At 41.9% G+C, this 25,362-nt stretch overlaps 1 protein-coding gene across 7 annotated transcripts in view; it reads left to right on the plus strand.

The window, feature by feature from the left end:
* Positions 1–25,362, plus strand: part of LOC130283237 (cytosolic carboxypeptidase 6-like) — a 1,802,518-nt gene that overhangs the window by 82,606 nt on the left and 1,694,550 nt on the right. The window contains exon 2 of one of the 7 annotated variants that reach the window (XM_056532455.1): positions 20,691–20,779. The exons of the other annotated variants lie outside the window; for them this stretch is intronic. The gene's annotated coding sequence lies outside the window, so the exon portion shown is untranslated. The remainder of the gene's footprint in view (positions 1–20,690; positions 20,780–25,362) is intronic. 7 annotated transcript variants of the gene reach the window in all.

The following is a 25,362-nucleotide window of genomic DNA, read 5'->3' on the forward strand; positions in this document are numbered from 1 at the left end:
TAAAGATGATTGGGCTTTGTCAAGGGATGTAAAAATCCCGACAAATTTCCCTATTTCCTTAATAAAAGCGTCTCCAAAGAGAAGCCCTTCAGAAGAGTTTTCCAACTCATGTGTTGCTAGATTAGCTAATTGAGGATCCATCCTCATGAGAATTGTGCGGCGACGTTCCACCGCAATAGCTGAATTAGCATTGCCTAGTAGGCAAAGGGCTCTTTGTGCCCAACCACGCAAAGTGTTGGCATCAATGGGGTGTCCTGAGGCTATTGCTGAATCAGATATTTCTAATATCTGTGTTAGAGGGCCTAGGATATCAAGCAATTTATCTTGACAGGCCTTGAAGGATCTGTCTAGACCTTTTTTAGGATTCTTCCCCGTTTTATTTAGATATTTGACTAGAATAGGGTCAAGTTCGGGGGTGCATTCTGCTTTTTCAGGCAGATTAGGCCGAGGGCATTCGGATCTTAACTTGTTTCGGGTGGATCTGTCCAAAGGTTTCCTAATTCTGGCAGACAGATATTTTGCCAGATGGGAATTTGGCACCCATTCTGAGGATCTTGGGTGATGAATCAGATCCGGGTTGAAATATGGGGTGCCCTGGCTATCTAGAAGAATCGTTTCTGTAGTTGTCCCAGTTTCTGGGTCATTATGTGTTTCAGCAATTTCACCTTCCTCATACTCCATTTCTTCAGCAGAAGAATGATCAGATATATCTGAGTATGAGTCAGAGTCATTATCTGAGGAAGATGGTTCCACATATGAATCAGGTTTGGATCTTTTAAGAACCTTTTTTGCCCTAGCACTTTTGACTTCCCTCTGGGCAGGGGGTCTGGGATGTTTAGGGTTAACATCGGTATGGTGACTAGTTGTAGCCAAATTTTCATTCGTGTCCTGACCTAACCCAGGGCGAGAGTGTCGCTTAGACAGGGTTTCATGGTCGTCATTTGCACAGAAATGTCTTTTATGTGTGCGTTTCCCCTGAGATTTGAAACCTTTAGCTAAACCGGTTGTGGACTCCTCTGCAGACCAAAATATGTCTGAAGGAGTAGAGGGTTTATTAAAACTGGGGTTATTGTGTGACATAGCCGATGACACGGATTCTGATATGGTCTCACGTATAGAGAAGATAGCTGATTTTATAGCTAATTGTATTCTATGGTCTACCATATTTTTTACGGCAGTTGGGTCTGACATATCAATATCCCCAGAGGTAGAGGAATGTTCCTCTCTAGAGGTTTTATTTTCAGAGGACATTGAAATAGTAAGTTACTATGGTAAGTATACCGATAGAAATTATAGGGTAGTAATAAATTATGGCCTCAGAAATATAAGTATGACTGGAAAATAGTTATAATTAATAGCTATCTGCCGGAGAATAACTTTCCTGAGTGAAATAAATCTTTTGGTAAAGTCTGACAGGAGCTGAGAAGCGCTGCGGAGCTGTGACAGGGTCGCGGCGGGAGAGCTGACAGGCAGACTTCAGCTGTTACAAAGATATTCAGTGAGAAGCGAGATCTCGCGATAAACGAGAGTTGAACTGTGAGGAGAAATTGAGCTGTGTGGGAGAGCGCGCGCTGGAGTGAAAGAGAAAAGTTTACAAGGTATATATCATTGACACAAGGGAATGTATGATGGAACAAAGATTACCGGGAGGAGAAGGGGGGGGGGGGGCGGGGGGGTGTTTGGCACGGGAGACGGTCTAAGTGTGTATAGTGTAATGAGTAATGTAATGTACCAGCGTATATGTGTGAACAATGTATAATACTGCAATTCCGGTAACAATATTATATTATATTTAAACAATATATTACTGCAATATAACACTTGAGAGAGAAGACAATATGGTACTTATCTCTTGAGTGAGCAGCGAAGAAAGAGGGTGGGACTTAACCTGCCTGGCTATTTATTACCTGTACTAAGAGCATGATTAGTGCACCTGTGATTACCTGTCATGCTTGGTTACACCTAAGTTTTCTTCTCTACAAACTTTCATTAACTGTTTCGCTGCTATGTGAGTTCAGTAAAGAAAGATAATGCAAATATTGGGAGCCTCCTGTCGGACATAAAATCAAGTCTCATTAGGGTCGTACCAAAGACTAGTGTTCCATTCAGAAGCCATATACACCATGACTATAATAAGCTATTAAAATGAAAGAGAATGCAATAAGTTTTTCTCATCAGTGAAAGGTTTTTATGTGCCTACATTTTTGTATTTTCTTCATCTAAAGAGCAGCCTTTGAAAAGGCCAACCACAGACCCAACACAACACGACTTGGCAACAGCACAGGAATGAGTTATCGATCAGCCCTTTGTAAACTTACAGAAATTTACAATGTCGGCCATATTTAATGGGATTAGAGGGGATTAAATCTTGCAGAACTATTATTGTGCGGAAACATTTCTCCAAGCTAAGAATCCTTCAAGGCATGTAAACACGTCTCTCTCTGTCTAGAAAGGAGAATTAGAGATCATTCAATAGGATCACTCGGCACAAAACAAATGAGGCATAACCTTTACAAAGTCAGGCTCTACAGCAGTATTTTGCCGTTTTGCCTTTAGTTACACCGCTGACAGTCAGAATTGTTTATTTGTTTAGGAAGTGTTTAGGGTTGTCTTTTTTGTCAACATTTGTTTGGAATTCTATAAGGGAAATGTTACATAATGTATATGGGAATAATTATATCACATATAGGTGATCATCCAAGATTATAAATCACTACCATCTCCTTCTTAGTGGAGGACTACCTACAGTGGGACAAAAACGTATTTAGTCAGCCACCAGTTGTGCAAATTATCCCACTTAAAAAGATGAGAGATGCTGTAATTTTCATCATAGGTATACCTCAACTATGAGAGATATAATAAGAAAAAAAATCCATAAAATCACATTGTCTGATTTTTAAAGAATTTATTTGCAAATTATGGTGGAAAATAAATATTTGGTCAATAACAAAAGTTTATCTTAATACTTAATTATTTAAACATGAGGTCAAACATTTTCTTTAAGTCATCACAAGGTTTTCACACACTGTTGCTGGTATTTTGTCCCATTCCTCCATGCAGATCTCCTCTAGAGCAGTGATGTTTTGGGACTGTTGCTGGGTAAAACGGACTTCCAACTCCCTCCAAAGGTTTTCTATGGGGTTGAGATCTGGAGACTGGCTAGGCCACTCCAGGACCTTAAAATGCTTCTTAAGAAGCCACTCCTTCGTTGCTCAGGCGGTGTGTTTGGTATCATTGTCATGCTGAAAGACCCGGCCACGTTTCATCCTCAATGTCCTTGCTGATTTAAGGAGGTTTTCACTCAAAATCTCATGATACATGGCCCCATTCATTTTTTCCTTTACACTGATCAGTCATCCTGGTCCCTTTGCTAAAAAACTGCCCAAAAGCATGATGTTGCCACCCCCATGCTTCACAGTAGGTAGATGCAACTCAGCATTCTTTCTCCTCCAAACACAACGAGTTGAGTTTTTACCAAAAAGTTCTACTTTGGTTTCATCTGACCACATGACTTTCATGTACCGGCAGGACAGGTAGTGAATCCTCTGGACCGGAGAGGCGATAGCACGGGTTGTACTGGAGGACCGGTTCTAAGCAGTTACTGGTCTTCACCAGAGCCCTCCGCAAAGCGGGATGGATTTGCTGCGGCGGTAACTACCAGGTCGTATCCCCCAGTAACAACTCGACCTCTCTGGCAGCTGATAGCGTGGTACACAGGGAGCAGGCAAGAGCGTAGTCGGACGTATCAGAGGTCAGGGCAGGCGGCAAGGGTTCACAGGCGAGTATACGGTAGCAACGGGTTCGGCAACGGGCAAGGCAACTATCACAGTAGGGAACACTTTCTCTGAGGCACAAGGCACAAAGATCCGGCAAGGGCAGGAAGGGGCAGGTGCCTTTTATTGGGAAGGACAGTGGGAGGTGAGGAACCAGCGCACCAATTACCGGTGCGCTGGCCCTTTAAATTTACTGAAGTTGGCGCGCGCGCCCTAGGGAGCGGGGCCGCGCGCGCCGGGATGCAGAGGAGCCGAGAGCCATGTGGGAAGAAGGTAGGCCGAACAGGGACGCGGCGTGTGAGCGGGGACCAGCCGCCACCCCAGCCGCGTCTCTGCCACTGTGGGGCAGAGATATAAAGCAGAAAACCACTGAGGCCAGTGGTTGACTGCAGTGGTGACAGGGGGTATATAGACATGTCATGACTGCAGACATGATAACAAAACCAGTGGGGGAGAGGAACATGCGCGCGGCTCACTAACAGGCAGCACCTGATGTGAGCTCCGAGCTGACCGGAGATCTTACGCCCTTCAAAGCGCCGTTCTCGGCTCCTACCTGGCAGCTGCCTATATCTCTGTGGAGGCGAACATGTCCCGCTCCAATAAGAAGAAGAACCAGAAACTTTCTCAGCGATTATGCCAGTCTATCCAGGAGACATTTTTAGATTGGGGCCTTGCACACAGATGGCCGACCCCCGCTCCTGCTCGCCTGCACAGCATTCCGATGGGGACGATGACCCTGCAGCAGAGAACTTAACCCCTGCGGTTATGTACCACAACATTAAGGCGTTGTTTCAAACCTCCCTAGCCAAGGCAGTATCTGATATTTCTATGCAGCATCAAGATCTGGGCCAGCATGTAGCGGACTCGGAAGCTAAACTGGATGAGCTCACAGATGCAGTGGAAGCAGACCGCCATGATCTTGGTGATCACATAGCCCAATTCAAGCCCTGGAACTGAAACTGGAGGATCTTGAGAATCGATTCCAGCGAGCGAATTTGCGTCTTCGGGGACTCCTGGAAGAGATCGTGGACATCAGTAAGACTGTCTCTACTTTTATGGCATAGCGCCTCAGTTGGAGCCGGAGTTGCTACAGTTTGATAGAATTCATAGGGCCCTTGCCAGACCCAAGAACCCTGGGGTGCCCAGAGATGTTCCTAAATTGCATTACCCGGAGGTAAGATATATACTGCTACAAGCGGTTAGAAACACCCCCATACTTACAGGCATGGCACCCTCCATACATTTGTACTCTGACTAGGCACCTACTAATTTAGCCTGCCGCAGGGAATGTTGTCCTATAGCTCTATCAATTCAATGGGGGGGAGTCAAATACAGGTGGGGTTTCCTTTCTTCCTCACCTTTCAACTGAATGGCCGCATGAATGTAGTCAAAACGTTCCCTGAAGCACGAGATGCTTTAACCCCTTAATGACCAAGGACGTAAATGTACTTAACGCACCAGGAGGTATATTTACGTCCTGTGTATGACCGCGAGCATCGGTGCTTGCGTCATTAACCGCAGGTTCCGGCTGCTTGCAGCAACCAGGGACCCGCCCGTAATGGGCGACATCCGTGGTCGCGCGGATGTCCGCCATTAACCCCTCAGATGCCATGATCAGTACAGATCACGGCATCTGCGGCAGTGCGCTTGTTAAAATAGATTATCGTTCGCAGCACTGCCACGGGAATCCGATCATCTGTAATTGCGGACGGAGGTCCCCTCACCTGCCTCCGTCCGTCTCCTGGCGTCTCCTGCTTTAGTCTGAGATCGAGCAGACCAAAGCAGAAGATAAAACGATAATACTGATCAGTGCTATGCACTATTCATAGCACGGAAAAGTATTAGCAATCAAATGATTGCTATAGATAGTCTCCTATGGGGACATAAAAAGTGAAAAAAAAGTTGAAAAATTTAAAAATAAAAAGTGGAAAAAAAAGTGAAAAATCCCCTTCCCCAATAAAAATGAAAATTGTCAGTTTTTCCCATTTTACCCCCCAAAAGTGTAAACACTTTTTTTTTTATAAAAAAAATATCCGAACCATCAACATATAATGTTAATGATCCCGTAAGGTGAACGGTGTAAATGTAAAAAAAATAAAATACTCTAAAATGCAGCTTTTTAGTCAAATTTTTTTCCAAAATTATTTTTATTAAAAATTATCTAAAAGCTTTATATATATATGCAAATGTGGTATTGATAAAAAGTACAGATGATGGCACAAAAAATGAGCCCTCATACTGCCCTATATACGGAAAAATTAAAACGTTATAGGTGGTCAAAATAGGGAGATTTTAGATTACTGATTTTGTACAAAAAGTTTTTAACCTTTTTTATGCGGTACAAAAATATAAAAGTATCTAACCATGGGTATCATTTTAATCATATTGACCCATAGAATAAAGAACACGTCATTTTTACCATAAAGTGTACAGTGTGAAAACGAAACCCTCCAAAATGTGCAAAATTTGGGTTTTCATTTAAAATTCCTCCCTAAGAAAATAATTTTTTGTTTTCGCCGTACTTTTTATGGTAAAATGAGAGGTTTCATTGCAAAGTTCAATTGGTCATGCAAAAACCAAACCCTTATGTGGGTCTGTAGTTGGAAATATAAAAGAGTTATGGATTTTAGAAGGCGAGGCAGAAAAAACAAAAACGCAAAAATTTAATTGGTCTGGTCCTTAAAGGGGTACTCCGATGAAAAACTTTTTTTTTTTAAATCAACTGGTGCCAGAATGTTAAATACATTTGTAAATTACTTCTATTAAAAAATCTTAATCCTTCCTGTACTTATTAGCTGCTGAATACTACAGTGGAAATTATTTTCCGTTTGAAACACAGAGCTGTCTGCTGAATCACGAGCACAGTGCTCTCTGCTGACATCTCTGTCCATTTTTAGGAACTGTCCAGGGTAAAAGGAAATCCCCATAGCAAACATATGCTGTTCTGGACAGTTCATAAAATGGACAGAGATGTCAGCAGAGAGCACTGTGCTCGTGATGTCAGCAGACAGTTCTGTGTTTCAAAAAGAAAATAATTTCCACTGTAGTATTCAGCAGCTAATAAGTACAGGAAGGATTAAGATTTTTTAATAGAAGTAATTTACAAATCTGTTTAACTTTCTGGCACCAGTTGATTTAAAAAAAAAAGTTTTTCACCGGAGTACCCCTTTTAGGTTAAAATGGGCTCGGTGCTTAAGGGGTTAAATAAAGAACGTATAGCCCTAGTGGACCCACCACCATTACCACAAAGAGCAGGGCGCCCGACCAGAACCTGGACTCCAGTGACCAAAGATCGTTGCACACATCGCCCCCCGCAGCAGGACACTGACCCCCCCTTGAGAGTACTTTTTGTTATTATGAGAGAACTTTCTTAGCCACCTTGAGGATGCCCCGTTTCTTACTTGCTTTGCACTGGACGCTAACCTGTTCCTACGTGGCTTGCTGACCCCTCTCTGGCCTCCACCCTACAGGCTGCTGACACCTGGACAGTGACCTTTTCAGATGTGGTCTGATGTAGACTTATTACCCTGCCATTTTTTTCTTTTCCTTTGCATCATTATCTTTACTATGGCCTACTTCTTTTTCTTTTTTTGTTTGCCCTGGTCTCCTCTCTCGCTTCATAGCTTCTTTTTTGCTCCTTCTTCCTCTCTTCTTCTGACTTCCTACCTCCCCCCTCCATTTTATTATCCTGCTTGGCTTCTCATAAATCTGCCTCCCTTACCTTCTAGTCTGCTGGGCTGACTCCAGCTCAGACCACTGTGCCTCTCTGCGCTTTCTTTGGTTTGTGGAAGTAGGATGGTCCACGTTATTATGTGGTCTGCCTTTCCTGATTTGTTGGTTATTGTGTTTTGTTCTGTTTTTGTTTTTTTATTGTTTGTCTTTTTGTACTGGTACACATATTGTGTATTATGCTCCTGGCTTTTTTTTTTTTTTTTTTTTTTCATATTTGTTTTAATACAGATTCCCAAAATCCAGAATTTAACCTTCATTCCCCCCCCCCCCTCCCAAAACCTTTGCTTCCCTGCAAAAAAATCATTTTATTCGTAACTTTTTCCACATTAAGCCTATTTATTTCCCCGACACCTTTCCCACTGCTCTTTATTTTTTATTGTCGACAAGTTAAGAAAAAGTTCTTCCGCTTATTTTACACTACTCAACAGCCATTTCTCTTCTTCCTGATTTTTCTTCCTCAATTTACAATGCTGCTGGCTTTTTACTTTCTGTACCCTGGCTGACCCCTATGGATTGCATTTTTTTTCTTGATCTACTATCCCACGGGTCTTCTTGTATGACCCCCTTAGTAAGGGGGTCTCCCATAATGTGCAGGGATTTAATTCTCTGCATAAGCGGGAGAAGCTTTGAGGGACTATACCCGCTTACAGTTAGATGCTATCTGTTTACAGGAGACACATTTCACTAAAGAGTCCAAGCCACAGTCTTTTCATAAGTCCTACACTCGCTTTTATATGTCCTCCTATGTTTCTAAATGTTGGGGAGTTATGACTCTTTTGCATAATTATTTTCCTTTTCAGGTTCAAGACGTTCATACTGATTCGGAAGGCAGATACCTTATATGAGTGGGCTCCTTGTATGACAAGACATTATGTATTATTAACTCTTATGCTCCCAATGACTCTCCTCTTCTTTTCTTTCAGAACCTTTGTGGCACTGTTGCGTCCCTGTCCTATGACACTGATTCGGGCTGGGGACTTCAATTTGTTATATAATGATAAGCTAGATCGTTCTTATACTGCCCCTTTTCACAGATCAGGGACGCAACAGCGACTTTTAGTTTCTCTCTTTACTGAGTGCTCCTTGGTTTATGGATGGCGCGAACATAACGGGAATGCTTGTGGATACTCATATTACTCTCCTGCTCAGCGTCATTAAACTAGAATAGATTGGATTCTCACGAATGCTCCTACCTTACCACAATTGCTCTGTGCTTGTCACATTCCGTCAGCTTTGTCCGATCATGACTTGGTCTTAGTGGCCTTTAACTTTATGAATGCCCTCTCTTATCCCTTTCGGTGGCAGCTTAATGAGTCGCTCCTGACAATGCCTAGAGTGAAACAACAACGTGAGGAGGACCTCAGTTCTTATTTTACAGTAAATGTAGCACACGACTCAGACCCAAAATGAGTGTGGTTAGCGCATAAATCTTTCATTAAAGGCCGTATAATTACTTTAGCAACTGGGATTAAGCATAATCAGACCGAGACGCAACGGGCGCTAGAGGCTAAGCTTCAATGGTTGACATTTGCTCATCAACAAGACCCTTCCCCTTGTCTGTTTAGGGTGCTTCAGGACTGTAGTTGAGAAAGCTCTGCGGTGGACTAAAGCCACCTACTATAAGTTTGCTAATAAGCCTGATCTCCTCTTGGCATCTATGTTAAAATAGACGACTTCTTTCAATAGGGTACATAGTCTCCAATTGCGCCCTGGTTTATGTTCATCTCATCCTGACCGGATATATTTCGCTTTCCATTCTTACTACACTAACTTATATACTGAACCCTCTCGTCTCCCATCCTTTCCAGCTACTCTTTCTCATTTTCTATCATCTGTTTCTCTTCCTCACCTCCCTCCTGATTCTGGAGAGGTATTGAATGCTCCAATCTCACCTGAAGAAGTAACTGTGGCTCTTTCTACTCTTAAATTGGGCAAGTCCCCTGGCCCGGATGGACTCACAGCTGCCTATTACAAGAAATTTGGTTCCTTACTCATCCCCATCTTGTTACTTTTTTCAATTCTCTTAGGTCTCCTACCCCTCTCCCCCCTGAATTTCTAGATGCCCTAATAACTATTCTACTCAAACCCAATAAAGATCACCTTCACACAGCCAAATAACGGCCTATTTCCCTCTTAAATGTAGATTCAAAATTATTGACCTCTATTTTGGCCGCTTGCCAAACAGATACTTGCCAACGTTGATAAATTTAGATCAGGTTGGCTTTGTGCCAGGCCGCAAGGCTCCTGATAATATTAGGAAGATTCTTAACTTGATCCAATGGTCGAATTCTAATGCTGTCCCGCTATCTGTATTGTCGTTAGATATAGAAAAAGCATTTGACTGTGTATCTTGGCAGTATCTGTTTGCGGTGCTTACAAAATTTCGGTTTTCTGGACCTCTTCTCCAAATTCTGCGGCATATTTACTCTTCCCCAACAGCCTTCTTGAAATTGCTTTCTACGCCCCCTCAGCCCCTAAGGATTCAGTGGGGCACCTGTCAGGGGTGTCCACTCTCGCTGGCACTGTTTGCATTGGTGATGGAGCCCCTGGCGGCACTGATACAAGATCTTCCAGATGTTAGGGGTGTATCGGTAGTCTCCTTGGAGTATAAGGTCAATCTATTTGAAGATGACCTTCTCCTGACATTGACCGAACCTCTTGTGTCCTTGCCGAATCTTTGTACGATCCTTACTGACTTTAAAGCATGCTCTGGCTTAAAAGTTAATGTCACTAAATCCGAAATCCTATACTGTAATGTACCGGTACCGGTGGCCTTCCTTATCTCGGCATAAAACTTATTCCCTCTCTGCATTCCCTATATAGATGTAACTATATTCCCCTCTTTAGCTCTATAAGAGCAGACTTAGCTAAATGGAATTTTTCTTATCTTGGTTGGGTAGGGTTAACGTTATCAGAATGGTTACTTTACCCCGACTTCTATACCTTTTTCGTACCCTTCACATCCCCATAGTTAAATCGGATCCTTTATTACTACAAAAAGACGTCCTAGCTTATATTTGGGCTTATAAGAAACCTTGCATAGCTAAATCTATGATGTATTTCAATAGGAGATTGGGAGGTTTATCAGTCCCCAATTTTTTTGAAATACTATCACGCTGCTTGTGTGGCTCAGCTAGCTCTTATTAACATCTCTTCGGGAGCTCCTAAATGGGTGTTTTTAGAGAACTCCCTGCTATGATATTCCTATGTGGCCTTTATGTGGTCTTCCTGTCCTGTCTCCACGCTGTTACCCTCATCAGCCCTTGTGGTCCTTTATTCTCTATCTCTCTGGCATCAGGTTCGCTTTAAGTTTTCCCTTCAGTCTCCTATCTTTCTTCTATTACCTATTCTGTCTAACCCTCTTTTCTCTCCTGGCATGACTCCATTGAATTTTTAGTCGGTGGAGTGATGCCAATCTCACTAGACTACATAACTTCTTGATTGGGCGACATTTTCCCACACTTGAATCCTTCCGTTGTCTCTTACTGACACTTTTTCGGAGATGTTTAGGACACGTCAGATTTTTTCCTTATCCCAAATAACCCGTTCACAAGAGCGTAAACCCACCATCTCCGAAGCTCGCTCTACCTCCCAGGCCTATTGTCCATATTATACTCTCATCTTAATGCTCCACACTCTGATCTGAAATTGAAATTTATGTGCAATTGGGAAGGCGACCTACATACCTCCATGTTGCTTTCTCACTGTGAGACAGTTGCGCAGTGATAGGCCGTGGCAGCTGGCAGGTGTCCTTAATGGAAACAGCACTTAAAGTACTTCATAGAACTTATTTAGTCCCTGTTAGATTGCATGCCATGTATCCTGCGGTTTCTCCTCTATGTTTCCGTGATTGTGATGTGCAGTGGATGATGTACCACGTATGGTGGTCCTGTCCGGTAGTTTCAGTTTTTTGGACTCAAGTATTAGACCTCCTTGACTCCATTTTACCTAACCATGTCACGAGGATGCCTGTCTACTTTCTTCTCAGCTGTAAGCCCACTAGGATGCGGTATAAAGTATTCCGCCTTTCTCAATACATGCTTCTGGCAGCCAGTATTCATGTTGCCTCTTTAAGGAAGCAAACAGTATTACGCTTTGGAGATATGCTTTCTAGAGTTAATCTTATAATGCTATATGTAAAGTTAGCAGCTATTAGGGAGGATGCGGTAGATCGCTTTAATGATGTGTGTGAACCATGGTTATCATCCCCTTATTGCCGAGATATGACTCATTGCATGTACCTAATACTAAGGGGTAGTTTTTCTTTAATTTATGTTGGGGTCAGCCAGAGTGTACAGTCATGTTAACTTATTTTACAAATGTACCATTATATTTTGTTTATTCGGTCCCAGGACCATTTTTGTTCATATTTTGGAAGCTGTGCCTGTCTATTGCTTCACTGTACTTCAATAAACGCTTCATGGTTTGACTATTAACAAAGTCTGTGGGGAGAATTAAAACGGTAGTGCTAGAAGTATCTGGGATTAAACTGGTGAGTGTAGCTTCTTTTTTATTTTAACACAATTCCAAGCGGTTGTCATGGTTATGACATATAATTATGCCATGAGCTGAAGTTTTTAATGTTACCATTTTCATGCAGTACTGACTTTTTGATCACCTTTTATTACGTTTTTTCTGGGATGTGACTAGCACATTTTACATTGGTGGAACTGATGCTTTCCAGACCAGTAATACAAAACATTCACAGAATGTACATTTAAATAACTAAAAGACTTTGAAAAAAACGTTAGTCAGAGGTAAAAATGTCAGAACTGAAATAGCCACGTGCATAAGCCCTGATGTCATAGTTGTCAAATCAGTGATGTGACAGAGTTCCTAGCAATCATCTGCAGGCTCAATTATATACACTGCTCAAAAAAAATAAAGGGAACACTAAGCTAACACATCCTAGATATGAAAGAATGCACTAATCGTTTTGGCTTTACATAGTTGAATGTGCTGACAACAAAATCACACAAAATGTATTAATGTAAATCAAATTTATCAACCCATGGAGTTCTGGATATGGAGTCAAACTCAAAATCAAAGGGGAAAACCACACTACAGGCTGATCCAACTTTAATGTAATGTCCTTAAAACAAGTCAAAATGAGGCTCAGTAGTGTGTGTGGCCTCCACATGCCCGTATGACCTCCCAACAACGCCTGGGCATGCTCCTGATGAGGTGGCGGATGGTCTCCTGAGGGATGTCCTCCCAGACCTTAATTAAAGCATCCACCATCTCCTGTGGTGCAACATGGCATTGGTGGATGGAGCGAGACATGATGTCCCAGATGTGCTCAATCATATTCAGGTCTGGGGAATGGACGGGCCTTCCTCTTGCAGGAACTGCTGACACACTCCAGCCACGTGATGTCTAGTATTGTCTTGCATTATGAGGAACCCAGGGCCAACCGCACCAGCAAATGGTCTCACAAGGGGTCTAAGGATCTCATCTCGGTACCTAATGGCACTAAGGCTACCTCTGGCAAGCACATGGAGAGCTGTGCGGCCCCCCAAAGGAATTCCACCCCCACACCATTAATGACCCACCGCCAAACCGGTCATGCTGGAGGATGTTGCAGGCAGCATAACATTCACCATGGCGTCTCCAGACTCTCTCACGTCTGTCACATGTGCTCAGTGTGAACTTGCTTTCATCTGTGAAGAGCACAGGGTGCCAGTGGCAAATGGCAAACATCCTGCACGGTGTTGGGCTGTAAGCACAACCCCCACCTGTGGACGTCGGGCCCTCATACCACCCTCATGGAGTCTGTTTCTGACCGTTTGAGTGGACACATGCACATTTGTGGCCTGCTGGAGGTAATTTTGCAGGGCTCTGGCAGTGCTCCTCCTGTTCCTCCTTGCACAAAGGCGGAGGTAGTGGTCCTGCTGCTGGGATGTTGCCCTCCTACGGCCTCCTCCACGTCTCCTGATGTACTGGCCTGTCTCGTGGTAGCGCCTCCATGCTTTGGACACTACACTGACAGACACAGCAAATCTTCTTGCCACAGTTCTCATTGATGTGCCATCCTGGATGAGCTGCACTACCCGAGCCACGTGTGTGGGGTGTAGACTCTGTCTCATGCTACCAGTAGAGTGAAAGCACCGTCTTCATTCAAAAGGGACCAAAACATCAGCCAGGAAGCATAAGAACTGAGAAGTGGTCTGTGGTCACCCTTCAGAACCACTCCTTTATTGGGGGGTGTCTTGCTAAGTGCCTATAATTTTCACCTGTTGTCTGTTCCATTTGCACAACAGCATGTGAAATTGATTGTCAATCAGTGTTGCTTCCGGAGTGGACAGTGTGGTTTCACAGAAGTGTGATTGACTTGGAGTTACATTGTGTTGTGTAAGTGTTCCCTTTATTTTTTTGAGCAGTCAATGTGCGATCCATTGAACAAAGACAGTCAGGACCTGACCTATGGGCTGCACAATCCTCTGCAAAATTGCGTATACTCATCTTCTGCTATTTCCTTGGGGTTGCTATCCTGATCGTCTTGACAAACTTGGTTACTGGTCCCAACCAATGACCTATATGTGATGCAGCTAATAACAAATGTCAGCTGTCGCATGTATTGACTTTTTATAACTGGAACTGGAAGTACACCAACCAATCGGGGCACAAAGGACACCTCAGCATGGGAGCAAGAGAAGGTGAGTACAATAATTTATTTTCACATCAGCTGTGAAGGCTCATGTTAAAGAGAATCTGTCATCGGTATCACCCACACAAACCTGTTGGTACAGGGTTAAAGTGCGGGTGACATTGATTAAAACCATTTTCTGTTTGTGGCTCTGTTCTGCTACGAGCGGACACACAGAGCTACCTTGCCGCAGCAGGGAGCTCGCTCTTGTGACTGCTGTAAGCACAGCTGCAGCGTGAAATATGCTGCAGATGCCCTCCATGTGACCTTACCCTAATGTATTCTAAAGGGGCAACAATAGACAAGCACTTTTGCAAAACCTAAAACAAAATGATGCAGTTAGAAATGGATCTGCACTTTATGGATGAAAGGTCGGCTTCAGAATGATCTCCTCTGGTGGAGAAAACCCCTCTAGTCCAACCCTGGATACTGATGCCATTATGATGGTGGTCTCAATGATTGGCCTCCCAGCTGTTGTAAAACTACAACCCCAGCTTGCTGGGAGTTGTAGTTTTACAAGATCTAGAGGGCCACCATTTGGAGACCACTGCTTTACAACCATATGAATTAATTTCTTTCCTTTGCTATTTAAGAAAAACACTTTGTTTAGAAGATTACACAGATTTTGCAGAACTAATTTTGATACTTTTAATGGAATCATTTTAATTTAAAAAAACAGATATATAAAAAAAAACACACAAAAACAGAACACTTTGTTCTGGATAATTTACTATTTTCTCTGCCAGTTATTAGTCTGTGTTGTCTTGTATTATTTTTGTTATTTTTTTTTCCCCCTCCTTACAACTTGTCACCAGTCATTTAATCACCACAGGGGCGAATAATTCGAGAAAAGGAAGAGTCAGTTATAAACAGCTCTGGGAGGGAACATTATCTTTACAGATGAATTTATTCCTTGGAAAAAAAAAAGAAAATAAAAAATAGAAATATCTTAAAAGAAAAGTGCCTCATTTGTTGCGGTCTCGGGACAGTACGACTGATGCTCTTAGAATCCGTTCTCCCGTGATGAGCCTGTTTAATCTGCTACTCATTTCCAAAGCTTAGGTTGCCATAGAAACTGTTCTATTACATTGTTACCTGCACTATCTCAAATAAACAGAACACCTTCTGCAAGGCAAAATACAGATAGCGTGCGTGTTTTGCGTGTATGGTGAAACAGTCCCTGCACAACTCACACAATGAGCATTTTTTCTTTGGCTTTTTTTGAACGTCGGCACTAATAATTACACTTTGTCATTTTATATTACCGGGTACATTTGGTTACATGATGTTTTTATATGGGTTATAAAAACCCTCTGTGATGTATATTCTTTAAAAAGTCGTGATTTTGATTATGCATGCATGATGTCGGTAAAGGACGCCTGATTTGGAAGTATTCTATAGGGCAATTTAGTGAGATTGAAAAGACTAGGTATGTAGATTTTAACCCCATTGGAGAGACCAATAGGATAAAGTCTTTATATGGTTGAGGAATAGATTGAGACCAATAGGATACAGTCTTCATATGGTTGAGGAATAGATTGTACCCTTGAACATGCCTATTATACAGAGCAACACTGGAAGCAAGGGGGAGATGCTAACTATTAGGCTTTATTCACACGGCGGAATTTTACGTAAATATTTTGCTCATAAATTCTGCTATAGCAGAGTCCCATTGATTTCAGCGGGATTCTTCAGCACTGTGCACATGGCAAAATTTCCACAGCCAAAAACATCTCGATTACGGCATCCGCAAAAAACATTCAACCTGTTCAGTGTTTTTGTGGATCTCACTCCGAAATGCATTGCTGTCTATGGAGAGGGCACATTTTTGAGCGGTCTAGCACTGCTGAAATAAGCAGATGTGCGGAATATCTGCCCCTGTTTTCCAGGCAGACATTCCTCACATTTTAAGCTGTGTGAACATAGCCTTATACTTCAAAGATTATTTTATAACATATACTTCAAAGCTAGTTACTAATGTCTTGGGCCTGACAGTGATGCTCATTGATGCCCGTAAAGTTAAAAAACAAAAACAATTCACTATAGGTTTTTACAGATGTTTCTACCCAGAAATTTTTTAAATAGTGGTCCTGTCAGGGCTGTACAGGGCTTTTGATCCTGAATCTGTATATACCTCTCGTTAGTTAATTGCCCCCTTCAGAGCAGAGATACTAGCGTTTAAATACATATACAAATTAGGCTTTGGAGCCAATCAGGTGTTCCCCTTGGGTGCTAGAGACCACCACGGTTCAGCCTCATTACCAGTTCCATCTGGGTGCTGGTCACAGCTCCTTTAAGCCCTCCCCCCTCTTGACTGACTGCCACTATGGGCTGAACTGTGCTTTATTCTATTCAGTAATTTTTATACAGGTGAAAACAGATAAGCACAGTACTCAGGCCCACTCAGCTGTCAGCAGGTGATGAATCTATACTTTGGGTAAACCATATTTAATACCGGTGGGCTTGAAGCAAGAAGTTACAATAAGCGTCTATTACTCATTTTGTTCTGCCCTGTCCCGTTTTAGGCAGACAATCCATTGGTAGAATAGACCCAGTGCAATGCTTAAAAGGGTGTCCTGGAGAAATATTTTTACTTTTTACATCCTGCATAGGATGTTTGGAAAACTTGTACTCACATGCTGCCACACCTCCACCGGTACCATTCAAATGGTGCCGCCTCCACTTTTAGTGCTTCCTGTCCTCCATCCTGACACATAGGAAAGCAATCGCTGTTTGAGGCTGATCAGCACTTTTGCAAGTGATTGGCTGAGTGGGCACTTCCTACGTGTCCGGATGGAAAACAGAAAGTGCTGATAACGTGGACCAGCACCATTGGAACCGCAATGGCGGGGGATTGGTGGCTTGTGTGTCAGCTAACAGAAGAATACACAGCACATTTCCCACTACGCAGTGGATTATGTGCAGCATGAAATACAGTGCATATACGTTGTGTATGACCCTACCCTTATAGAGATAATACCCACCTCCAATCCACTTTTGTTGTCAATACTCAACTTTTTACTGTAGTTTACACAACACAATAATATACCTGAAATTATTTCCAAGTATATTATGCCTTTGTGAGTCTATCTTTGTAACAAGCACAGCGGTGGATGTGCATTTTTCATGTGCTGAAAGGCTGCAATGAATAAAATGTCCTCTACATAATGATCTCATAAAAAGTGCATCAAAAGTACAAATGTACTTTTTATATGCCTTTGTATTTTTTGTGTGTTCACTAAGGTGCCACAATGTATGAAAATCACATCAAAAAATGTCTGTGTTCTTTTAATGTCCTCTCCATAAACTTGCTCCCAATCAGAGCTATATTAGTAATTCACAGGGATTCCTAAGTGTCGGCTTTACTTCTCTTTGCTTAAAGGGGTATTCCAGGCCAAAACTTTTTTTTATATATCAACTGGCTCCGGAAAGTTAAACAGATTTGTAAAAAATCTTAATCCTTCCAATAGTTGTTAGCTTCTGAAGTTGAGTTGCTGTTTTCTGTCTAACTGCTTTCTGATGACTCACATCCCGGGAGCTGTCCAGCTCCTATGGGGATATTCTCCCATCATGCACAGCTCCCGGGACGTGACATCATCATTGAGCAGTTAGACAGAAAACTTCAGAAGCTAATAACTATTGGAAGAATTAAGATTGTTTAATAGAAGTAATTTACAAATCTGTTTAACTTTCCGGAGCCAGTTGATATATATAAAAAAAAGTTTTTGCCTGGAATACCCCTTTAACATAGAACAGAAACTGATCCGGAATACTATTTAATAATACACATGTACACTTTTTGTATTACTGCAATATGAGTCGTAAAATTTGCTTGAAACTAATCAGGCAAAAAAACATAGTACCAGCCCTTGTATCTTCTCGATCTAGAAATAGCTAGAATGAAAAGTCAGAAAGACTAGTATTTCATTCTCATTTTGGAGCTAGTTTTTGTCCGTATTTTAGCTGAAACCAAGATTGTAACCAAAGAGAAAAAATTTAATAGAAAGATTTACATGCTTTTCTGTGTTTTGGGCCCCCTTTTCTGTTTTGGCTGAAAATACTGATCAAAATAATCCCCAGAACAAAGACGAAGTACTTGCCAAAATACTAGGTGAAACCCTGGTTTATGGCCTACAGAGCTTATAAGCTGGCACAAGGAACATGTTTTACTCTATATGATCCCTCTAGTAATTATTCTAGGGGAGACTCTTTCTATAGTACTGCATCCAATAAAGACTAGCATGTACCAGTGACGCAGTGGTGGCAGATTGGTTTATGCCTTACTCTTCCCTACACATCCCCCTTTCCCTCAACACCATTGGTTAAATGTGAAGGGCATTTGTATTTTTTCAACTTACCATGTAAGTAAAAGCAAATTGAATCTATGGGTAACTCTCTACAACTCTGTACTATATAGATGTTGAGCAGTGTGATTGAGTGTTTCCTAATGGAGTGAATGGAGAGAGCTGCATGGCCACTTCTCTATTATCCTTTTCTTACTCCATTGGGTTGAAGGTTAGCTAAAGGTGCAAATTGCATCTCTCAGGCATTTATAGGGTATCCTATGGATATTCCATAAATATTCAAATTAGTAATACCTATTTTAAGCATGTAAACTAAGGAAGAACAAGCTGGCTGACTGTTGAGTCTATATAGGTTTACTTCCAACTTTCTAGTGATGTCCCCTTATCACTTGGGTTTGTATTCTTTTTTACTTTCTTTTAGCTTAAGATAGGAACCTATCCAGTAGAATTTTAGTACTATAGGACTGCAGCTGCATGGGCCTACATACAGTAGTGACAGACCATGTGGTTGCTATGGGGCCCTTGGAGAGAAAGGGCCCCAACCTGTTTGGGCCCATTACTTTTAATATTGGTAAGCAACTGTGCAAAAATCCCCGCATGGACTTAACCTGCAAAAAAATCCTTCTTCGCTGGCCACACATCGCCCCATGTTATAGGAAATGGGCGGCCAACAAATGACAGATGTAAAGGCCCACATGAATGAACCAGTAATTGTTAGAACAGCCCTGCCTGCCCAATAACAGAGCTGTGTAATAGGCTTGTATTGGTCAGGCTGATGGCTGGGGGTTCCATCCCATGATCAGCTTCTTGTCGGAGACCCCTTATAACATAGGACAGTGGCTGAACTGAATTATCCAGATTTTCTTCTTTCCTTTCTACTATAGTACAGTATGTTGGTTTTCCCTTTCCCATTCGTTTGTTGTTAGATCGATGTCCATATGCAACATATTTTGGATGATAACATTTAGCAAACAATAAACAGGGTCTATTTTTGGGGTGGCAGCAGATTTGTTAGAGTGTAGAATGATATTTTTATACTGCATTTTGATCAGGTATGCTTTAGCACCCACACATGTACACAGTTTGCTTTTCGTTTTCTCAAAACATCTGAATTTTTTTAGCATGGCATATGGTGTACACCTGCCACTTATTTTAATATAAATCAAAGCGAGCAAAGTCTTGGATATATTCATATGTTGCTATATGGTTTGCTATGCTTAACCCCTGTGCCATATTGATGGATCATGTAAGTACAGCCGGCTGCCCTCCCTCACCTTACAGCTCGCTAAAGCAGAATTTAACAGGAGATAAGAACCGTGTGCCCCACAGCATCTGCCATTTCCTTTAAAAATGTTGAACTTTATTTGATCCATGGCCCTGGGCAGACTGGCAGCTTCTTGGCTGTAGGGGGAGCAGAAATGTATTTTTAATTTGGTAGTAGCTACAGTTCTTAGAGTTTTACCGTGTTATTTGTTTTGTATTTACAGGAATGAAATAAAAAAAAAAATTACTTCCAAAAATTAGTTCCAAAGCTGCTAAAGTCTAGAGTTCTCATTCTTTTTTTTCAATTTCTGTGCAAAGAAAAATCTGAATATGACTTAAAGGGGTACTCCACTGGAAAACATTTTTTAAGTCAACTGATGTCAGAAAGTAAAACATATTTGTAAATTACTTCTATTAAGAGATCTTAATCCTTCTAGTACTTATAAGCTTCTGTATGCTCCACAGGAAGTTCTTTTCTTTTTGAATTTCCTTTCTGTCTGACCACAATGCTCTCTGCTGACACCTCTGTCTATGTCAGGAACTGTCCAGAGCAGGATAGGTTTACTATGGGGATTTGCATCTGCTCTGGACAGTTTCTAAAATGGACAGAGGTGTCAGCAGAAAGCACTGTGGTCATATAGAATAGAAATTCAAAAAAGAAAAGAACTTCTGGTGGAGCATACACAAGCTTATAAGTACTAGAAGGATTGAGATTTTTTAATAGAAGTCATTTATAAATCTGTTTAACTTTCTGGCACCAGTTGATTTAAAAAATAAATAAAATTTAAAAAAAAGTTTTCCAGTGGAGTATCCCTCTAAACTGCAAAGTAAACGTAAAGTTTCTATTCTGCTTTTAATAACTAAGATGTCACCCATTAAATATATAGTCTTATCTCATAAAGTGATGATCGATCTAACCTATGTGATCACTGATGATCACTGAGAATGAATCTAAGTTTTTTTCCTGTACAGCTGGCTATATTAATTTGAATGGGACTGGCTCCAGTTCACTGCACAGCTAGGTGACCGATGGCCCCCGTGCAGAAGAAAAACAGTGAAAGGTATGAAGAAAATATTGCTTCATCCTTTTCAATGTCACAATCAATGAAGGTCTAAAAGATCAGGTCCCCACTGATCATAAAATTATAGCATATCCTTGCAATATTGCATCACTGTAACATTTTTGTATTGGTTGGATGATCCACCATAGTAATTTTGTCAAAAGGGACCAAGTTGCTACCAAGACCTAGAATAATCCAATATAGGGTTTTACCTATCACTACAAGTAGTCTATGTATGGACTCTCTAAAATCTATGGAATCCTCCAAATTACATGTAATGTCTGGAAGAGCTGATCGACACCTTTAAAGGAGTTTTGTAGTAAAATATAACTTATCCTCTATCCAAAGGATAAGGGATAAGTTATACATCGCTGGGGGTCCAATCGCTGGTACCCCCCTCAAACTTTTGAACGGGGCCCCGGCAGTCTGCTGGAAGGGGGCATGCCGACCCCCACACAGAGCGGTGGCTGACACGCCCCCTCCTTGTATACCATATAGATACATGGAGGGGGCGTGTTGGCCAAGGCTTCCTGTGGAGGTCAGAAGGCCCACTTCTGGCAGACTGCCAGGGCTCCATTCAGGAGATCACAGGGGTCCCAGCAGTCTGACCCCCATTGATCTATAACTTATTCCCTATCCTTTGGATAGGGGATAAGTTATATTTCACTATAGAACTCCTTTAAATGTGTCCATCAGCTCTTCCAGATATTACATGTAATTTGGAGGATTCCATAGATTTTAAAGAGTCCATACATAGACTACTGTCATTTTGTAGTGATAGGAAAAATTCTATGTTGCATTATTCTAGGTCTTGGTAGCCACTTTTGACAAAATTACTATGAATACCCCCTGGATAGGGGATAAGTTATATACCACTGCACTACTCCTTTAATAGCAAGAGCACCAGAGAGACAAAGGTAGTCTTCAGTGCCACTTCCATTAACCTGGACTTAGGAGTAGCAGCTGGTTATTGTTGCTCCATTCAGACGGGAGCTTCAGAAGTCTTGTTCTTGTTCTTGGGGGAACCTGGGACTTCTTTCAGTCTTACAGGCCCAGAGCCTAAAAAGAAAATCTGATGACAAGATTCTAATTCTTTGAGATGTAACTTGTGGAAATATTGTGTAACTTTAAAAGACCAAATGTAATATTATCTACTTTCAACCTGGTTTGAAGAAATGACTATCACCAAGACTTGGCAATATTACAATGTAGTCTTTTGACTTGTAACTTCACTGTTGTGTTTTTTGTTTGACAAGATGGTGGTTCCTTGAGGCTACAACAGATTTTCTGGTGGATAGACTGGAGTGTAGAATCTAAGGATTCCCATGATTTTTACCCTGAACTCCCAAAATGACATACGGACTTAATTGCTGGAGGGTCCCAAGTTCAACACCAGAATAGTCTCCAGTTGGAAGCTCGACACAGCAGTGCTGTCAGGACAAAAACAAGGCCATTTGCTGGAGCCAGGACGCGTTGCATCTTTGCACAATAAACACGCCAATTTTTATTTTTTTATTCCTTTGTTGTAAAACAAATGATAAGATTATTGCTGCATAGTTTTTTGGGAAAATTACTCTTATTAATATGACCTATATTAGGAATCCTATCAGCAGAGATTGTTATATTGTAGGGTGTGCCCTCAGATTCATTTCCTCTAGTGAGTCAAGGGTATTATTTTCTGACACTGGATATCTGTTTTTTGTCACAGCTAAGTAGCCTATAGAGTTGAAGAGATAACAGGCTGGTGTCCACACAGACTAGACCTAATGAAATTTATTTGCACAATTGGGTTACAGAAGTCATTATATTTTAACGCCTCATCAACATGTTGTACACGGTCTGATGAAATCCATATCGCATGTCAGAAACCAAGGACCATTAGTGGTTGATAATGACTTGGATATATGGTTCCTTCATCAAAGTTCTGAATCTGAGGATTCAGATGTGTTATGTTCTTAACTAAACCAATTGTGACAGTGCTGTACGTTCCAGAGCTTTAAATACAATTAGCTTTAAATTCAATGTATTGTACATGTTTCTGCTAGTTTACTGGAAAATAAAAACAGGCTGCAGCAACATAGCTACAGAGGGTACAGAGGTGGCAGTTTACCCGTATCTGGTCCGTCTTGGGCCCCAAATGCCTCTGTATTGTAAGTGGCACAAAGTAGTTGAAGGGCCATATCTTAGGTTCAAGAAGGTTCATAGGTCCCAGAAGTTTCAAGATGCTTTTCTGACTGGTAGACAAAATTAAAGTAGACATACTGTATGAGACACATTAAATGCTAAGAAAGTGTGGAAAAGATTTTATTACTCTTGTTAGTTCTTCTTTGCCTAGTGAGAATCCTGGCAAAGTATAACTATCATTTTATGAAACTTTTGACATGTCATAGTAACATGGGGTGCTGGGATGTCAGTGTTTGTGTTGTCTGTAGGAATTCTAATAACAGTACTAATAATTGCATTATTTATATAGTGCCAACTTCACATCACTCACTATACCAATGGTGTTTACCAATGGTGTATACATTCTCAATTCCACATTAACCTATCAGTATGTGTTGGGGAGGAAACTCATAAAAACACAATGAGAAGATACAAACTCCATGTAGATGTTGCCCTTGGTTAGATTTGAATCAAGGAACCTTAAACCTTAGCTCAGGGCTCCTCTAATTTCTCTTGATCATCTCTGGGATGTTTCTACACCATGGGGGAGATTTATCAAAACCTGTCTAGAGAAAACATTGCTGAGTTGTCTATAGCAACCAATCAGATTGCTTCTTCCATTTTTCAGAGTGATCTGGTTGGTTGCTATGGGTAACTAAGCAACTTTTTATCTGGACTGGTTTTGATAAATCTCTCCCCATGATTGGAGTCACCTGTGGTAAATTCAGCTGATTAAACATTGATTTGGAAAGACACAGCCCTGTCCGTATAAGGTCTCACAGCTTACAATGAGCAAATACCAAGCCATGAGGCAGAAAGAATTGCCTATAGAGCTTAGAGATGGGATTGTGAGAAGGCACAGATCTGGAGAAGGGTACCAACAATTTTCTGCTAGACTGAAAGTTCAAGAGCACCATAATTCTTAAAGGGACACTCCGCTGCACAGCGTTTTGAATAAACTGTTCTGAATGCTGGAGCTGGTGCCAGGAGCTTGTGATATCATAGCTCTACCCCCTCATGATGTCACGACCCGCCCCCTCAATACAAATCTATGGGAGGGGGAGTGACATTATGAGGGGATGGGGCTATGACGTCACAAGCTCCCGGCACCAGCTCCAGCGTTCGGAACAGTTTGTTCCAAACGCTGAGCAGCGTAGTAGCCCTTTAAATGGAAAAGCATTGGACCAAGCAGGACTCTTTCTAGAGCTGACAGCCCCACTAAACTAAGGGAGGATTCACACCACGATTTCATTGTACGGCTGCCGCATCCGGTTGGGGGGAGCGAAAACCGGGCGCTCCCATATCCCAGCCGGACCCGGCCCATATCTAATTCATTTGAATGAGCTGACCAGAGTCAAACGGTGACTCCAGTCATCACATTTTTGCCCCATATCCAGTTTTCTGACCAGACCCATGGTTTTAGGTCTGGTCAGGAAACCGGATACGGGACAAAAAATGTGCCAAAATGAGTCACCGTTTTACTCCAGTCGGATAATTGAAATGAATTAGATACGGGCCGGGTCCGACTGGGATACGGGAGTGCCCGGTTTTCGCTCCCCCCAACCGGATCCGGCAGCCATACAGTGAAATCGTGGTGTGAACCCACCCTAATAAGAGGAGAAGATCCTTGCTAAGAGAGATGACCAAGAACTCAATGGTCTCTCTGACCGAGCTCCAAAGATCCTGTGTGTAGATGGGAGAATCTTCCAGATGGTCAACCATTACTGCAGCACCAATTTGGGCTTTAAGGGGGAGTTGCCAGAGAGAAGTCTGTCATCAGTAAAAGACATATATAAGCTACCTGGAGTTGGCAATTAAACAGCTAAAGGACACTACGAACTTTGTATTCTCAGTTCTAACCATTATGTCTGAAGGAAACCAGGCACTGCTTTTCACCTGCCCAATACCCTCCCTACAGGGAAGCATGGTGGTGTCATCAAAATGCTGTGGGGGTATTTAGTGGCTGGGACAGGGAGACTGGTCAGGGTTGAGGGAAAGCTGAATGGAGTTCAGAATATTGTTAATGAAAACACAAATGACCCTAAGCACACAGCCAAGACAATAGAGGAGCGGCTTAGGGACAACTCTGTGAATGTCATTGAGTGGTTCAGTCAGAGCCTAAACCCAAAGGAACATCTCTGAAGATCCTCTCAAGATGTGTCCTCATCCAACCTGCCAGAGCTTGAGCTTGAAAATCCCCAAATCCAGGTGTGCAAACCTTGTGCAAACAAGTGTGCAAAATTTCCCTCTAGGAATATTAAGGTTAGCTGGCCAACTAATATTTGTGATAGAAAGTATTGCACCGTTTGTAGATGAGACAATGTGTTGCAATTTTTGCTACATTCGTCAGCTAAGATGGATGCCATCGAAGTTCTATGTAAATACAGTTTAGTTGCCTTTGCTATCTATTGCACAGCATT

Source organism: Hyla sarda, chromosome 7 (genome assembly GCF_029499605.1).
Source record: "Hyla sarda isolate aHylSar1 chromosome 7, aHylSar1.hap1, whole genome shotgun sequence".
NCBI classification, from domain to species: domain Eukaryota; kingdom Metazoa; phylum Chordata; class Amphibia; order Anura; family Hylidae; genus Hyla; species Hyla sarda.